This window comes from Pongo abelii, chromosome 9 (genome assembly GCF_028885655.2).
Source record: "Pongo abelii isolate AG06213 chromosome 9, NHGRI_mPonAbe1-v2.0_pri, whole genome shotgun sequence".
NCBI lineage: Eukaryota > Metazoa > Chordata > Mammalia > Primates > Hominidae > Pongo > Pongo abelii.
The window spans coordinates 83,335,216-83,354,367 of NC_071994.2; the positions used below are offsets into that span (position 1 = coordinate 83,335,216).

The 19,152-nt window shown below is 34.6% G+C and overlaps 1 protein-coding gene across 3 annotated transcripts in view; it reads right to left on the reverse strand.

The window, feature by feature from the left end:
* Positions 1–19,152, reverse strand: part of TENM4 (teneurin transmembrane protein 4) — a 3,040,222-nt gene that overhangs the window by 2,612,360 nt on the left and 408,710 nt on the right. For all 3 annotated transcript variants that reach the window (XM_054526090.2, XM_063711315.1, XM_054526091.2), the window contains exon 2: positions 17,132–17,175. The gene's annotated coding sequence lies outside the window, so the exon portion shown is untranslated. The remainder of the gene's footprint in view (positions 1–17,131; positions 17,176–19,152) is intronic.

Consider the following 19,152-nt stretch of genomic DNA (forward strand, 5'->3'; position numbering starts at 1 on the left):
ATCTTGCAGTAAGTAGACACCTACTGTTGCCCCCATGCGCCTATGGGGGCTACTCCTACCACTACTCCAACTATGTGTCTCTAATTGGAAGTCATTTGCTTACTTTAAGCCTGTCTTCTTAGGCAGAGTTAATTGCTCTAAGTACAAGCAACTGGGCCAGTATTCCTCACTGAGCATTTTTCAAATTGATAATGAGATAGGGACTCAATCTCTTTCTTAGGCTATGAAATAAATGTTGTAAAGTTGGAACTCTTCTGTTTCTCTCCCAGATGCTTAAAACTTAACAAACTTGGCTCTCTTTTTTTTTTTTCTTTCAGTATCAAGTCAAATGCCACTTCCTCAGAGAGGACTTCTCTATGTACCCTATCTAAAGATGTCCCCCTGTTCTACCATTTTCAACTTATTCTCTGTCCTAGTAGTGTATTTTTATAGAACATAACAAAAATTACTTATGGCTAAACCATTTATTTTTTCTCTCCTTATCTCCATATTCCCCATGCTCTTCTGTAATAGATAGAAGAGGAGCTTCATGAGAGCAGGTGACTTGTTCACTGCTTTATCCTTAGCACCTGAAAAAGTATCTTGTGCACAGTAGGGTGTCAATAACTATTTGTTGAATAAATGTGTGAGATATTCAGTTCTATATCAATAAATCTGAGCTGAAATTACTTCACCAAAAGAATTCTGATTCTGATTGATACAGACCTAAAATGTAGCTTTGCTCAAAGACTGTATCTGACTCAGTTTCTTTATTTGTCCATGGCTTACACATGTCCTGAATTTTACCAAGTAAAATTCAGGTAATGAAAGAATGTAACCTCTTTTTCCAATGAGAAACTTGTGGGAACTTCTAGAGAAAAAACAAACTCTCTTGAAATCAAGGCCTCTCACCAGGTTCCACCAGCCATTTGTCATGCCGTTAATTCTCTGCTCAATTTCATCTGGAGGAAAGGAGTTTTACAACAAGAGCTCATTGCAGAAATTAAAACTCAAACTGGTTGCCCCCTGTTCATTTGCCACACGACATAGGTTTCTGGTGACATTCAGCTAATGAATTTTCTTCATGATTAACTACCCGTTATACATGGCCATTATAATGGAAACACATTCAGCGTGTGCCGCACCCCTTACAAGCAAGGTGGTTGTGTAAAGGCTCATTAATATAAGTGAGCTGGGGCAGTCTTCTTTTATGAAGTCAGAGTAAAATGGAGCTTGAAAAATATTGCTCAGAATCAAACAAATTGCTGAAACAAAAAACATGCTCTGCTGAACTGTAACATCATTTTTTTTTAGGGTAGAAGGAAAAGTTACACAAAATTAGACAGTGAATGCAATATAGGCCTTCTTTATTTTTATTCTTCCAGATGCACTGGAGGGATGGCAAAGGAAAAGAAGTTAAAACAACTGTCCAATTATTATTATTTTAAAATTAACACCCACTTGAATTTGTTTAACTTGTCAGAAGCCTCTGTAGAGTTTACACTGTGGAAAGCCCTTCACCATTGCTTAATCTGTAGCGACATCTGGTGTCCTGAATTACTCAAGTAGTTGGAATAAACACTTCATTATACATGTCTTTAAAGACTCCTTAGTGGATACATGTCCTTATTTGGCCACCATTAAAGATGCATTAATTTTTTCTTGGATTCTAATTTTGTGTGCATGTGACATGGGAGAGAATGAAGGTATAGCAAAACTAATATATGAAGACTATAGTAATGACTTACTTTGGTATTAAAATAAAAATAACCTTAAGATTCTTTTCCATTTTCAAAATGATTTTGTTTTACACATTATATTGAACTAAATTATTAAATGCACTAAATCAGTAAAATATTTAATACCTATTAATCATCAAGAACTGTGAATACTCTACCTCTTCGAATTATGATTAATTCACTCAACAAATATTTTGTTGAACATCTAAGCTACATTATCAAAAAATCTACCCATAAATAAATTTGATTATTCTCATTTTAACCAGTAGAGACATAAGTATGTGATCTCAATAGATTTCCTAGCATGCCAGTAAGTATTTTAACAGTCCCAAGCACATTTTTATCTTTTGCAGCCACTAACACATCAAATATATTTTTGGGTATTTGGCAATTATTCAAATATATTTGCCAATTGAATGACTACTGGTAGTATTGTATATTTCCTATAAATTAGTTGATTATTAATAGAATAATGAGGCAATATATTTTTCTACCATTCCCATTATCATTAAATTGATACCCTTGCAGTTTAAACAAATCAAGAACCTGGAACATACCTTTGATTCTTCTTTTTCCCACACTCTTAAATGAAACCAATTAATAATTTGTTACTTTTACTTCCTGAATAGATTTCAAACCTCTTGAAATATCTTCATTCATGATAAGTCTAGTGCCAGTTCCCATCACCTCTCAACAGGACTACCTTCAGGGCTAACTAATTTCCTCACATTTATGGTTCATCCTTTCTCCAAACTCCTCCGCATTGCAGCTAGAGTAATCTTCGAAACAAAACCATGTTAGGTCAATTTCCTGATTAAAGCCCTCCACTGGCTTCCCATTGCTCTTAATAAAAGATGAAACTCTTGACTGATGCATGGTCTTATTCAATCATACACCTTCAGCCTCAATTCACACAAGGGCCTTTAACTCTTTAAATACATCATGACTTTCCAAACCCCACAACTTTTGCACATGCTGTTTCTTCTTCTTGAAGTACTTTTTTCATCTCTCTTTACCTACAAAAAAAACTTACTCATTTTTCATACATATGTTTGAAAGTTCCTTCATATAAACCTCTCCATGTCCAAGTTGACCTCACCATGTGCATTTAAATTCCCCAAATGTATCCAGATGTACCTTTTTTTCTATTTACCAAAGTTGTAATCTCATATTTTTTGTAGAATTTGATTAATATCTTCTTCCTCTTCTAGACTGTAACCCTCATAGGAAACAGAAATCTGTCTGTTTTAATAATCCTTGTATCCTTAGCACCCGAATCAGGAACTGACATATGCACTGCAGTTGCTCATGAAATATAGGCTAAAATAATAAAATATATATTTAGAGAGAGATAGATATACATATATATAATTAATAGGCTGGGTGTTGGAGTCGAACATGCTTGAGTTCAAATGTTGGCACTGCTGTTTTTTTAGTTCTATGAAACATGACACATTACTTCTGAGCCTCTGACTCCTCACCTGCAATTAGGTTAATAATATTTACCTCAAAGGGCTGTAGTGAGGATAAAACTAAATAATGGATTTGTGGATGCAAAGTCTTTGGCAATGATAGTTACATGATAAGTGACAATTAGTATTATTATTAGTAGTAGTAGTAGTAGCAGTAGTTGTAGTATTGATGCATATCTAAAGAAAAATGCCTCAAATTATAGGGTATGGGCACTCTCAACTGCCTTTGTGATTTTGTAGGGCTTGTAAGCAGGGCCTTAGAGGAGTTTATCTGAGAAACTCTACACCTCACAGCAATCTTTTCTTAGGAGATGGAAAGAATGGAAGACAGGTGGTAGAGGAACAAGAATGGTGGCCAGAAATTCTACCTGAGAAGTAGAGTATAATAATAGGGAGGTGAAAGAAGCAGGTGAATTATCATTTTACACACACACATATATTTGTATATGTACTCATCTTTAACTAACCATGACAGCTTTAGGAGACATCACTCTAGAAAAAGGATTTGTCAAAGAAGAATAGATGCTGCTCTTGCAAGGCTGAAGGCTTCAGATTACTGAAAACCATGGAAGAAGACCTCAGAGGTAAGAGATTCCCAAACTAGAGTTAGGTGATAAAGGAGCAAGTTACACTTTCAGGTTTCAAACGTTAGGTTGGGAACTTGGGCCAGGGAATCTCTACCTGCATCCTTATGTGTGTGTGTGTGTATGTGTGTCTGCGCATGTGAGCATGTATGTGCATATATATATATGTCTGTTTTAGTAATCATTTTGTGTATATATATGCAAAAGTACTACACTACAAATTATTCAGATTTAGATGTTTCCTTTGAGATTGTCTATTTTTCTTGTTTTTTTAATTCTGTGATAAAAAACATTGTTTAAAGATATATATAATTGGACTATTTAGAAAAACATAGTAAAAATATGAAAGGGTTAGATCTACTGTACATGCCTTAGAGGTATAAGAATATAAGAACTACAATAAATTGTGATAAATATATTTATGCTTGACTCTATATTCTTCTTTCCACACTTCATTTTGAGATTTGTCCTGGTGTGTTCAAAGGTATATTATAAAAGCAAAAATGGAAAAAAGCGTGGCCACCCACAAAGATAAACCAGGGGAGAGAGAAAACATAATATACTAATTTAAAAATCAACTAATTACTGTGGTTTTTAGTTGAGAGCGCACAACAAAAACACATGTCTAAACCCCAACTTTTACCAATGGAAATAGAGTCTCTAGGGTATAAAGCTAGGGTGAGTCTACTCTGAAGAAGTTCCTCAGTAATTTTAATGAGCATCTTTGTTTGAGAATGTAGAAGTAAAGGCCAGAAGAATTGAGTCTAGTGGGAATTATTTTCCTACCAGTTTATTTGGTACTTTTCAAATACATGATGGATTTTTTATTTCTACATATTCTATTCTTGATGTTCCCTCAGTAGCCATTCTATTTTCCTCTCACCAGGGCTTTAAAACATCCTTTTCTGTAAAGATTTCCTACATTCTTTAATCAGAATGAATCCTCACCTTTCTTTGTGGTTCTTGTCTTTTGATATCATTACAGCAATCATTCTACTCTGCCTCACAATTCTTATAAGTGTATCATTTGATTGTATGCTCATGTCAGGTATATCCCACCAGACCTGTGGCACAGGGCTTCGAGCACACAAGGTGCTCAATTAATGCTGTTTTTTTAAAGAATGAATAAATATTTTCCATTTTCAAATTTATATTTAATGAAGTATAGCATATGAAGTATAACATATATAACATATACTGTCTAGATGTTGGACTCTAGATTTAAAATGACAGGAGGCTTATACCAATTTGGCCATCTATTAAACACCTCAGTGCCTCAGTTTTCTTATGTGGAAAATAAAGACTATAATATCTCTAACTCAAAGGGCTGTTAGAAATACTACATGTTAACATATTTAAGATGCTTAGATGGACACTTGGCATGTAGAAAGCATTCAGTCAATGTTGGCTATGTCGATTGGATCACCAATCTGCAGAGACATTGCTCTGCTCTCTGTCATGATCAAAACAATTGGAGAGTACTTACAGTGTCTCTTCTTTTTCTCAGTTTATATTACATTATAATAAAGTAAAATCTCAAATTGATATGGTCTCTTCTTAAGAAATGTAAGTGCTTGCTAGAGATACATTAACCTTAAACTCAGGCGGCATTATCCTACTTAATATTTATTAAACACCTAATGTGGAATATATAGCATACAAAAGACACGGAGAGAGCATGAATTTGGAAGAGACCCACCTAATGTTTTCCTCTGGCTGCATTGGCATTTCAATCAAGCATTTCAACAGGCAGTCCAGGGCTGATATTCTGAAACCATACAGCTTCTGTGAATAATAGCAGTCTCTCACATGTCCCATCTAAAGTAATTTGAGAGGAGGCTAAATGTAGTAAGAAAGCCTGAGTTGCATGGAAATGTACCTGAGTTTGAGATCAAGATCTAAAGTTGACTTCATGACTTTGAACAAGTTATTTAACCACCCTGAGGTGCTAGTTATTTCATCTTTAAAACTGAGATTATAATATTCACATGGCAGGGATAGTGCATAGTGGATAGTAAAAGCCATTGTTATTATTTTTCAGTCAATTAATATGTTTTTGAAATACTATGCTTGTAATTCCAGTGTTCTGGGAACTCAGGTTACCAGAATTAATTTAATGTTTGCATGGGGAATTAAAGTTGCTCAGAACCACAAAATCTCATATTGGTCATAGAAATGGTTGGCAGCTACACAAAAACCAACTTCAAAGCCCTTTGCATTAATAGCACAGAGTCTGGTAATGGGGTGAGGCTGACGTAGCTCCCATCCATAATAAATGACCTGCAGGACAAAGAAGAATAATCATCCTTGCAGTCACTGGCTTTGTAAGGTGCCTCACCTTTCTGCTTGAGAGATTTCTTTGCCAATGCATATTTAGAGGAGTGAGAACTGTAAAGAAGATGAAAGCATATCAAACATTTATCTCAAGAGTTTCATTTTCTAAGAAATAGCAGGTGTGTCATACGATTTCTCAGAGGGGCAAACACTCCTCTAAAGCCTCTCTGGTACTCACGGAGATGGATGGCATGGAGTATGTAGCGTGGGATGAATAGCTGAAGATAAATATTCTATTTAGAGAAATTGGGGCCAGGTAGTCCATTTCTCACTAACTAAAAGTCTCAGAAACAGTTAAATTATTGTGAACAAAACAAAAGAGAAAAATCCTATAGCAGGCAGTACTAAAAATGACGTAAACTCAAGCTACGATATCTTTAAATCACGCTATTGAAAATCAAGCAACAATTGCCTCCATCTGAGAGTTGTATCTTCTCTCTCCTGGATGCCTCCACCCCACCACTGATACATGCACATCCGTACATTCATAAAAATGGAAAACACTTAGGCATGCTGCTGCTGCTGTCACTATTTTTTAATATTTACTTTTGCTATTAAATATGCTCAGTACCCACATATATAAAAACAATAATGTATTTAAAATGACTGCAGTACAAAGTGTTTTTGATTATTTTGTAACAAATGAAGCATGCTTCCATATATGTAGAGCAATTGTTGTCAAATGTATTTTATCTGTGGATTTCCTTCAAATAATAATTTCAATAGGCAATGTTTTCTGTACGCTTATCTACTAACTAAATGTCATTCTAATTTCTTTTCAGGAACTAAATTATCTCAACCTCAGATTTTTATGAGATTAGACTATCAGCTGCTTTTAAAAAAATTATAAATGAAGAAACTGAGGCTGTGAGAGATGAAATATCCTAGAGTTAAATAGCTAGTAAGCACTGAAGCTAAGACTTGAACCCAGACCCCAAACAGTCTATTTCTAGAAACTTTACTCCTAAGACTACCTGGCCTAAAAAAGGTAAAAGCAGAGAGGTGCTGATCAATTTATTTATTCAACAAATGATTATTTAGTCACCACTATGAATTATGCTGGTGTTAATTATTAGAAGTAGAGCAATGTGTACAACCTTGTTCTTATGAGGCTTGCATTACTGTAAAAAAACAGACAATGAAACTAGCAAGAAATGGTCAAAGAAAGACAAATGCATAGTAATTGTGATAATCAACTCGGAATTCTTATTTCAGACATGTTTTTTCTATACCCCAGTGATTCCTAATACAATATATATATAGTTCTATGATTCACCAAGTTTAGTCCCCAAATGTTAGAATCATTTATAACTCAAATGCAATAAAAAATTTTGTCAGCTCTATAATTATTGAAATTATAACTTCAATACAAATTGAAAATGTGTATTTTCAATCTGATGCTTTCTCAGTGCCTCTATAACACAATTGTAAAACAGGCCACAGCCACCTCTCACCTAGATCATTCCCCAATTTCCCACTGCCCTTCCTGCCTTCCCTCTTTCCCTCTTCTAACATTTCTTTCTGTATTTAATGGGACACCGAGTTCTACTTAGTCTACCTTCTGAATCACAGTCAATCCGCATTTTCCTTGTTTTTGCCCTAATTCAGGTCCACATCTTTGACTCTGTCAGAGCTAAGTCAAGGACTGTGGATCACTGCAAAGCTTAAGTCTTACTATATTAGATTGGTAAGAAAGTAATTGCGGTTTTTGCCATTAAACGAGTGGGAAAGCTGCAATTACTTTTGCACCAACCTATTATAAATTTTCCAGAAACATATGTGCAGGTAAAAAACTGAAGTTTTCATAGATACAACTACCACCCAGTGGGAATAAGGAAAAAACATATATTTAAATGGTCTTCTAACTTGAAAAGTTAGGAACCACTGACTTAGACCTCTTGACTAACGGCCCTCAGTTTTTGTTTGACCCTTTTTGCATCCATTGCATATTTTCTTTACTCACAACACTGTTCTCTTTCAAGTGCAGAGACCTGATAAAGTCACTACTGTGCTAAAACATTGATGTCTATTTTTTAAAGTAAAACATCATAACTCCTTAGCCCGTTGCAGTAAGTGCTTTGTGATCTCTTTTTTTTTACACCACGCTCTCATTCTTGCACCCTTCCTAAGTTCATTATTATACCTGTAAATTTGCTGCTCAGTAAATGTAAAATTAAATCTTCATAAGGTTTTAGTTCATGATTTGGCTCTACTATTCTTCTGTTTTTAAAATCTTTTTGACAAAATATTTCAAGACCCAGCTCAACTACTATAATACTTATATAAAGACTTCCTCATGCCTTCTAGACAGATTGATTATTCTATCAGATATGCTTCTATAGTATGTAGTAAGTGCTAACAAAATTAGATATACAATTGTTTCCTCCTGATAGAAAAATCTAAGAGAAGGAACTTTGAAAATTGAAAGTATCTCTGGACTCTAGCATATATTCTGATGCTTAATTGGAATGTAAATATTTGGTATGTAAATAATACCTATATTTATGTTATTCAAATTCAGACTGATAAAGTATGCAAACTATGTACTTTCGAATATCATCCCCTTTTCAATTCTTGCTTACAAATTTTGAAAGTAAGTATATTAATATTTATTAGTATTAATGCCTTAACAACTCTTGATTCATATTCATTCTTAATTAGGGTAAACAGCCTCCTGTTTGTTCGTCTTGCCTTAGGCTTACCCTTCCCCCTTTCAGTCTCTACTTTATAGCCAAGAGCTATTCCAAAATCAAAAGTCGAATTATGTTCCTCCCTTGCTTAAATCTCTGTAATGATTGTGTGTGTCCATGATAAAGTTCAAATTCTTTGCCGTGGCTTGCCACATCTTTCCATTCTAGCCCCTACAAATCTCTTCAGTCCTATGTCTCTGCATTCTCAACTCTATCTAACTAAAACCCATAAAATGTCATTTTGCACTCTACACCTATCATCACTTGTTTTAGTTTCCTTTTTAGCATAGACCTTTTGAATGTTGCTTATTCTATACCTCTTTTGTAAATATCCCCTATCATCTCCTTTCAGTTCTTTGGTGTCCTTTCAGGTTAGAGATTGGCTTAAATGTCAACTAGCCCTATATGCCTTTCTTCACCAACTCTACACTCTTTCCTCCTGCAACACAAGGTTGCCATCTTTCCTCTGGCTGCCATCACTGGTTTTGCCCCTATCATAGCACTCTCCCGGGTTCACTTTTATCTCCTATTGAACTGTGTGCATATTTCACCAAACTTCAGAATCTTTAAGTTCTTAAATAATCTGATTTATCATAGTGTCTCCAGAACCTGGCATAGCAGGTATTAAGTAAACAGTTGTTGAGTGAATGAACGTAAATTATTGTTCAGACTGTAGATTCATCCAGAATATTAAGATCAATGTGAAATCTTAGAAAATATAAATCTCAAGCTGGTTCCATATATTCTAAGTGAGAAAGAGTCTTAAGTCAAAGATGATTCTGAGGATTTGACTGGAAGAAAGGGGTTTAACTCAGAGAAAAAGGAATATTCATGGTGATTCAGACCTTAGGAAACCAATCTGGCTTAATAAGTCCTAATCATTTTAGAGTGAAAACCTGATACCCCCCAGACAAGCCAAGTAAGAATGTGTTGGCTTTCTTTATTACAAAGGAAAGAAGACAGATTTGCAAAGGCGGAAACAAAGATTACATGCAACCTGAATTGAGCATATGAACTTGAACAAGTCATTCCCCCTCTTTTGTCCTGTTTCAGCCACAAAATAAGGGAGAAAGTTGAATTTTTCTCCAGGGTTTCTGACGACTGAATTTTGTTTAATGAGTAAGAAAACAGTCCTCATCTGCTATTATCTACTATTCAAAATCCCCTTCAAGGTTTGTCATTTTCCCTTCTGAGGCATTCTGTACAAAACCAAAATTTTGGTTTATAAAATGAAAAAAAGTAATCATATCACTGATTATTTATAAATTCTAACAATGCACCTACATCTCTTTGATGCTCCAGCTTAGGCATGGACCTACATCTGATCGATCAGATAATTTGTCTTCTCCCCATCAGATTAGTCCATGACTCAGGCCAGGCCAATGAGCATCAGCTTAGCATTTTGGCCAGGTTGATTAGAAAATAGATGTTTTCTTCCCACTAGTCATGCCAGGCTGGTAGAATATAAGCTTCAAAGGGTAAGTTTGTGCAAATGATAAGAGCCAATCTGTAAAGAAAGATGATACAAAGGAGAGCAGCGCAGGGAGAGAGAAGGAGAGTAAGGTCTGCTCCTGATACTACTGCTTAGTCAAGTGCTGGTGCTATATTGTGGTTGTGCAGTTTTCAGTTATTGTGAGTTAGCTTACTCTCATCTTAATAGCACTATTATATTAAATTTAGGTTTTTAGGTGAATCTCTTAACATCTGTGTGAGGTTACCATGTAACAATGGAAAAAAATGCCACTTCTTTCAAGGTTGTTAAAATAATGTATGAGAAATTGAATAGCATAATATGTTGATGTAAACCAAGCTTTCTAAAATGCTACCTTCTTTCTTTTCTTGTCTGAATATACATAATGCTGGTGGTTCTATTATCCTTCCCATGGTAAGTCAAATTACTGTCTACATTATCAAATAAGTAAATTTCCAGGACAAAATATGTGGTCAAAGTGTAGGGTGAAAAGTTTATTTATGTGAATAAAGGTTTCACAAACTGGAGATGTGCTTGGGTTCTACAGTCCTCTAATCCTGACGGTCTGTTGCTGAATGCTCTTTATATTTCCTATCATATTTATCTTCACAATAATCCTATGGAGGTCTTCTATTATGGCTGTTTTTACATGATAAAACAACGTTAGTTTCCTTACATTTTCCAGCTTTTAGATCCTGCTGGCATTCCTTCGTCTTATGGTTCTACATCAACCTGACTTCTGCTTCTGTCATTTCTCTGATGCTGAAGACTCTTGCCTACCACTTATAAGGAATGTTGTGATTACATTGGGCCCACCCAGATAATCCAGGATAATCATCCCATCTTAAGACCCTTAATTCAATCACATCTACAATGTCCCTTTTGGCATGTAAGGCAACACATTCACAGGTTCCAGGGATTAGTATGTGGCCATCTGGGATAGGAGGCATTGCTGACATACTATATAAGTCAATCCTTACAGAAATTAAAGGGAATGTTCAAAGCTACACAGATGGTTACTGTGAAGGCTGGGTTTCAATTTCATTGAGGACTGTTTGATTCCAAAGTGCACATTCTTATCTACCATCTCTGTGATATGGAGACACTGCTTTATGGCATGCTCCCTGACGCTATAAAAATATAGAAAACTTAATGTGGATTTACTCTACTGTCAGTCTCAGAAATAGTTTGTTTGGTCCTGCCTGAAGCCTTTTTCTCACTCATAAGCTGCAGAAAAGTGAATCTGTTGCGTGGAAAAGCGCATCTGTGTGCTTCCTCCAGGCAGTTGCAAGACATTTGTGTCCTTATGATTTACATTGTATACAAATCTTGGCATCCAGTTAGTTTCCTGTTGGCAAAATAACTTTGCTATATACATCATTCTTATCTTAAATGTTTATGAACATCAGTCAGTCAACAAGCATTTATCAAGTGCCTAAAAAAGCACTTCATATAAATCAATGTGATATAACTCAGTAAGATAATCACTCAAATGTCACCAATGAAAGTACCATTCCTCAGATGAAAATTTTCAGAAATGTACAGATTGTGAAATCCAAAAGACAGAGTTACTCCATGGCCAAATTATCCTTAAGGATCTGCAATGTTAAAAGAGCCTTCGATGACTCTGTCTGTTTCTTTCTATCTATCTATCTATCTATCTATCCATCCATCTATCAATCAATCATCTGTCTACTTACCTACCTACCTATCCATCCATCCTCCAATACACACACACACACACACACATACACATATGTATCCATGTGTAAAATATTTTCAGTGAATCAGGACTTTAGTTTTTTTTTTTAATTTTTATATAGAACACCCAGCAGAGTGATATGACCACAGTCAGTAAATAATTCAAAAAATATTTGCCAAAATAGCACCTATTATAAGTTGGACTCCAAAGTACAAAAATGCTTTCTAACATTGAAGACTTCACAGTGTTGAACAGAGATCAAAATGCTGAATTACAGTATTGAAGGTATTATACTCTTATTTAACAGCTCTTTTACACAGTATCCAACATGACTAGAATGTTCTCTCCAACCTCTTTTTCTAGTTAACTCATATCAATGGTTCAGGTGTCACCTTCTTTGAATTACTCTATTTTTAATGCAATGTGGATGTCCTATTTACATGATTCCAGCGCACTCAATACTTGCCTCTATAGTGACACAAATGACCAAATTATCTTGCTATTGATTTGTGTTTTCTACTCTACCAGGACCTCCATGAAGTCAAAACTATGTCTTAACCTACTGTTTCCCAGTCCCCAACCTGGAGGCCAGCTCATGTTAAAGAGAAAGTGCTATGGGAGCTAGAAGATAAAAGGTCTAATACTGAGTAGAGGCATTTGAAAAATGAGTTTTCTGCAGTGATGCAACTTTCAATGCAAGTACTACTCAGAACTATATTCCTGCTTCCCCTAGTTGTAAAAGCTCCTCTCTGTTACTTAGTTCAGAATGAGGAAATCAATGTTTTCCTTAAATGGAAGCATATAGATTGTATGTGTAATTCTTCACGGGTAGTAGTGAAAAGAGAAGTTAAGCTTTTGAAATCAGCAAGACTCTACTGTATGTGAAAAATATCACTGGCAGCTGCATGGCAGCCCTCCTTATGGATTTGGATTTGGAGAGCCAAGGGACTCCACATAGGTAAGCTCCATCTATTCAAGTTCTGGGTGTCTAAATGCACTTCTAATAAGATATTCTCTATCCCTGATTAAAGAAATTAAGACTTTACTATAACTGCCTTGTAGAGTGTGTGTATGTGTGTGTGTGTGTGCACGTGCATGTGTGTGCAGGTGTGTGTCTGGTGAGGGGGAGAGAAGAGGCACTGTTTGGTCTCTATCTGCGAATTTGGAATGATGCAGATAGAGACCAAAGTTTTTGTAAGTTTTACAAAGGAAATAACACTTGAACAAGAAATTCTTTAGAAGGCTAGAATTTTGCCCAGTGTAGGACTAGCTATAAGAGCCTTTGAGGTGAAAGGAAAATGTATAAAACCACAGTGAGCTTGGGAAAAAGGAGACAAAAATTGTCTACAGCATAAAATGAAATTGGAGCTGGTAGGTGGAGAACAGGAAGGTAAGTTTGGAGAGGTACGTTGGCTCTTGACATTTAAACTGGCCTTGAATGCCAGTTTAAAAAGTAAATATCAGCAGGAAATGGCATAAAATCAGTTTTAATGGAATAATTGTTTAATAAATTAATGAGTAGTATCATTTAGGGGTGAATGTTGTTTTGTGGGTTCTTCATGCCCCTTTAGGTCTAGCTACTTCATCTTTGTCAGAATATACAGTCATTGCAATTTTCTATGCCGAAATATTCATGAGAAACTTCACAATAATGTAAAATTATTCAGGAATCAGTTAAAGAGCTACCTCATTCATGACACGAGTCCAAATTCTCACTCATTAAATCTTCACTAGTCATCTATTTCAAATTTCGGAAACATCATAATTTATATTAGAGTTAATCTTGTTTATATCTGTCTCTTCTACTAGAATAAAAACTCCTTGATCATGAAAGATATGTCTGATTTCACACAACTCCCACAACAATGATAATAATAATAACTGTAGCCAATAAGTATATAATGTTTACTGTGTGATAGGAACCTCTCCAAGCAGAATACAAGGATTCAGTCTTTCCATACTTTGAGATAATGAAAATGTGTCATAGACAGACACAAGTTTGCATACCTTGTATATACCAAATTTTCAATTAGAAATTCTGGATCTGGTGTCTTTGCTATTAAACATATGCAATACTGCTCCTTTACCGAAACTAAGTATGGTGCTTTGTATAATTTAATTATACTACTACTATTTTCTTTTTACCCAGAGTCTTACTTCAAAAATATACTCCATTAATTTATTAAATCAACAAATATTTATTAAGGTACTTCCTTTTTGCTTAGGGTTCTGCACCAAACCAGGGTGTCAGCCAAAATGTCACTTATAAGTAAACTTTACTCATTTATAGCAGTTATCAATCTCCAAATTATGTCTTCATAGTTTTTAATGACTAATGTAAACTTGAAGCAGTGTTGATTATTTTAGTGCATTGATTCATCCTTTTAGACTTGTTACTGACAAGCAGCATTATGAAGAAAATGAATTTTAGTAAGAGTTGAGTGGTTGGGAAATTTTGACAAATGACTTTAGACAAATGATTTCCTTGTTTATCAGGGTAGATATATCAGAATCCAAAACAGCGAGAAATTCTTACATTAGAGGAGGGAAAACTTTTAGGCCCAGGAGCAAGCCTTTGATGCAAGAAACGTTGACATTTGAATTCATTATGTTATAACAGTTTGGAAAATAGCTGCTTACCTATAAAAGTTAAATTTACTCTTTTATCCATTCACATGAATTGCTTGAGTCATGTCAATCTGTTTCTCATGTTTCCAGTGCAGTACCACAAATAAGCTATTATTTTTTTCTCCTGATTTAACATTTAGATTTGAATGTTTTATATGCATTTCTTAACATGGCATTAAATGAAATGCAGAAATACTGGTAACTAAAAACCGTTGTCTTTCTGAGATACAGGAGGTGAAGGATTCAAAACATGAGGCTGCTACTCTGGACCCATTAAATGTTCAGCATTCAACAGCTGTTTAATCTCACCAATGTAGCTAATTAATGACTAGTTCTTCCTAGACTAGCTTTCAAAAGGTCCATTATAACATTTTTTTTGTGGTCTTCTGTACTATGGTTCTCTCTAATATGACAGCCAATCAAATAGTGTCCAGTTAAGGCAACAAACAGATACGTTAAATATTTTCAAAAAAACTGCTAACATGTTTTACACATTTAAAAAATAACATTAATATTAAAAGCTACTACATAAATATATAATCACATGACCTAACTTTCCATTTTTCAGATCACATATTCACACAAAAATACTAGTTTTTATAGTGAGTTGATCTCTCACTTTGCAACCCCTGCATTTTCTACTAATTGCTTTCATTTATTTCTTTTTTCCCTTTTATTTATCCTAATGTTTCTCAGTTTGCATAGGACATTTTAAAAGTTCACAATGCTTTTACTCCAGCCTGTTCTCAACCGATACCTAGAATGTAGATTATAATTGCTCGACATTATCATATTTGCCGGTGGTGATATCAGGTAGCATTGTCTCAATAACAAACTGAATGCTTAAAGGAGATGCTATGGGAGAACAAATGTACTTTTTTATAAAATGGCAACAAGCAGATAAGGTAATAGATAATGAGTGTTACATATTTTATTTCAAATCATCAGATAACATTGTCTCCGCTATTTCAAATGTAAATGATAAAATGATAAAATGACAAATAATAAAAAAGTATAGCTAAGATATCTGCCTAAATTAAAAATACATTTAGACATTAATGGAAATTACATTTTCTGAATCATAATTTTAAAAAGTATACATATAATTTTATTTCCAGTGACATTCCCAGGATATTATGTGATATTCAGTTAAGTATTTTATTATTCAATGAACAAGTGCAAACACCAACAACACCTCTTGAACAACCTACCAGATGTTATTCATCACTTAAGTAAAGAATACTATCCTTTCTGTTGTACTGGTACTCAGTGAAGTTATACAGATCCATAGGAGCTTCCAGAGAATATATAAATTATTAAATCAGAAAATAATCTAGATTTCCCTAGGTTTATGCTAAAACCCATAACTTTGCAATTATGGTTATTGCAATTTGAATGATATGTGAGTAACAAAAGAAAATACCATCTGCCATTAAAATTATTAAATTAACTCTCAAAAAAAGTGTATTTTAAAATTAACTCCCAAATAAAACTCACAGATTCTAGTAACCTTCACAATTATTAATAATTGAATTTAAAATGTATCAAAAAACATAATTGATATATGACTCATTTTTAAATATGCATGCTGCAAACTTAGCAAACCTAATGCTTTGGTGCATAAAGGAAACAAAAATGTCATCCGTTCAAATTCTAGAACAAAAATAAATCATTTATTTCCATATTTCTGTGGAATAAGGTAGAAACCACATATAAGAAGAATGAATTTCAGAGATATGTTCCATCGTTTTCATGAAGTACTAACAAGTCTAAAGAATACAAACTCTAAGCAAGTTACAATGATTATAGAACTTACTGGTTGATAGTTCCTGTTAGGTTAGTTTCCCTATCTTTCCTCTTTCCTTTTACTCATATGAACCTTTGTTTTCCTTTCAGATTTAATTCATGACTGACACAAACATTGACTATAATCCAAATAATTTAATTATTTTTTTCCACTTTGCAAATTGAACTGTTTAAACTTATTGTTCAGTGAGCACAAACAAAAATAAAATATTTATCTCAGTGCTTTATCTGTAAGAAAACAACAGAATATTCCAATCCCCATAAGTTATAGTTCTTGGTTTCCAGCTTTAAGAACCACAGTGTCGGGCCCGGCGCGGTGGCTCATGCCTGTAATCCCGGCACTTTGGGAGGCCGAGGCAGGCGGATCACAAGGTCAGCAGATGACGACCATCCTGGCTAACACAGTGAAACCCCGTCTTTACTAAAAAATTTTTTGAAAAATTAGCCGGGCGTGGTGGCGGGCGCCTGTAGTCCCAGCTACTCGGGAGGCTGGGACAGGAAAATGGCGTGAACCCAGGAGGCGGAGCTTGCAGTGAGCCGAGATAGCTCCACTGCACTCCAGCCTGGGTGACAGAGCGAGACTCCATCTCAAAACAAACAAACAAGCAAAACAAAACAAAACAAAACAAAAACCAACCAAACAAAAAAGAACCAGAGTGTAAGAATAAACACAGAATCTCTACTTTCAAAAATTACATAATTATTAAGAAATGCGGTGTCACTTACCAGTCAGTTTACATCTTAGCATCCATCTCCAAGCAAAATGGACACTGAAAAAATAAAAATATAAAAACTGAGTATTTCATAGTAAACTTAGACATCATATTATATTTTTATGGCTACATTAACTCAGCTATGATTTAAATATATGGTATTCAGACAATGCATTTCAATCACACTAAGCAATTTGATTATTTGGAATGAACAAGATTCTCCATAGATAGGCGAATCTGTACAAACACATCTTCAAAATATATGACAAAGGAGTAAACTGTTTGAAGACATCAACCAGGGTTAAAGTGTATTAAAGATCAAAAATAGTTCCAATTAAAGTCTTTCCCTACTTAATTGTCTAAGCAGATGTGATAAAAATCTATTGTAGCCTTATGTCATGACAGGAGGATTAACACACTTCTCTAAAGGGGCAGATAGCAAATGTATTAGACGTTACAGGCATGCAGTCTCTTTTCCAAGTACTGAATTATGATTGTATGTAAGTAAATGGGTGTGTCTGTGTTCCAATTAAACATTCCTGACAAAAATAGAAAGCTCACTAGGATTTGGCTTCAGGCCAGTTTGCTGACTCCCAGCAAAACACATTGGGAGTTCCAAGTCAAAAATATCAGTCTTAATACTTGGTGGACAATAAAATATAGAGAACCACAGGAACTGAATTATTAGAGCCCTTAACTTCACAATAATCTATGTGATTTAAAATATCCTTTAAAAATCTGTGGAGTTCTCAGCCCAGAATGATGACATATGAGACTGAGAGTAATTATTTATAAACATTAAAAACATAAAGTACATATGAGATATATACTAAAGGAAAAGATGAGACCTTCTACAGTTAGAGAGTTACACTGTGGTTATGGAGATTATTTACAATAACTTAAAGTGACATACGTTTATGTATATTCTATTGTTATTATGTAAAGATTTGATATTTGTAAACTTCAGATTGGCCAAAATTTATTTGTAACCCCCAAATCAATACTTGTGGCACTTTTGAGGTCAGTTGTGGGTACATGCAGAATGACAAAAATTCTGAATTACCCAACAACTTATCTTCCCTGAGGCTGAACAAGGCAATGGTCTATCTTCTTGTTTCAGCTCTCATACTGGACACAAGTGTCCTTTTCATGGTCTATTTAGTGTCACACTTTTCTCATTTTTTGTGTTTTTGTTGATGATTTTACTGTTAAAAGTGGCTCCCAAGTGTAGCACCAAAATGCTTTATCACACTCTGAGCACAAGGAGCCTGTGATGTGCCTTATGGAGAAAATGTGTGTGGTAGGTAAGCTTTGTTCAGGCACAAGGTATAGTGCTGGTTGCTGTAAGTGCAATGTCTATGAATCAACGATATATACTAATTAAGGTATCCTTACACATAAAACAAAGTTTTGTATGTCAGTTGACAACAATGTTGTGATCTCGGGCTGGCAGGAACATAGTCCTGTATTTCCCACAGGAGCAATGGTTCAGTATGTGCTAATTCATGGTGACTTCATAGACATAACTACTGCAAATAGAGTTGACTGTGGATATGCGTATGTGTGTATGTAAATATATAAATGTGTGTATATCATATATCTCCCTTAGAATAGTATATTAACTACATTGTCTAATAGTCCCCATCACCAATAAATTATTTGAAAAAGCCACTGCTTTTTCTAACGAAAGACTTCCATAGATAATGGATCTTCTATAAGATGATGATGGACAGTGTTCTTAACTGTATTATTCACTCACAATCACTAGAAAGTGCTGGGTATTTCAGGTATTTTTCAAAGATATTTCTTCTATTGTAACATTTAAATGAATTGGACTTGTACTATGAAATTCAGTGGGAAAAAAAGCTGAATGAATAACTTATTTATAAAGTTATTTATTCCAAACTTATTTATAAAGCTACCTTTTATAAAGAACAGTTATAAATCAGCAAAATGCCACTTTAAAATGAGGATTATGGAAAGATTTAATGAGAAATGTGAGGAGCAACTGTTTATACCTAAAATACCACTTTG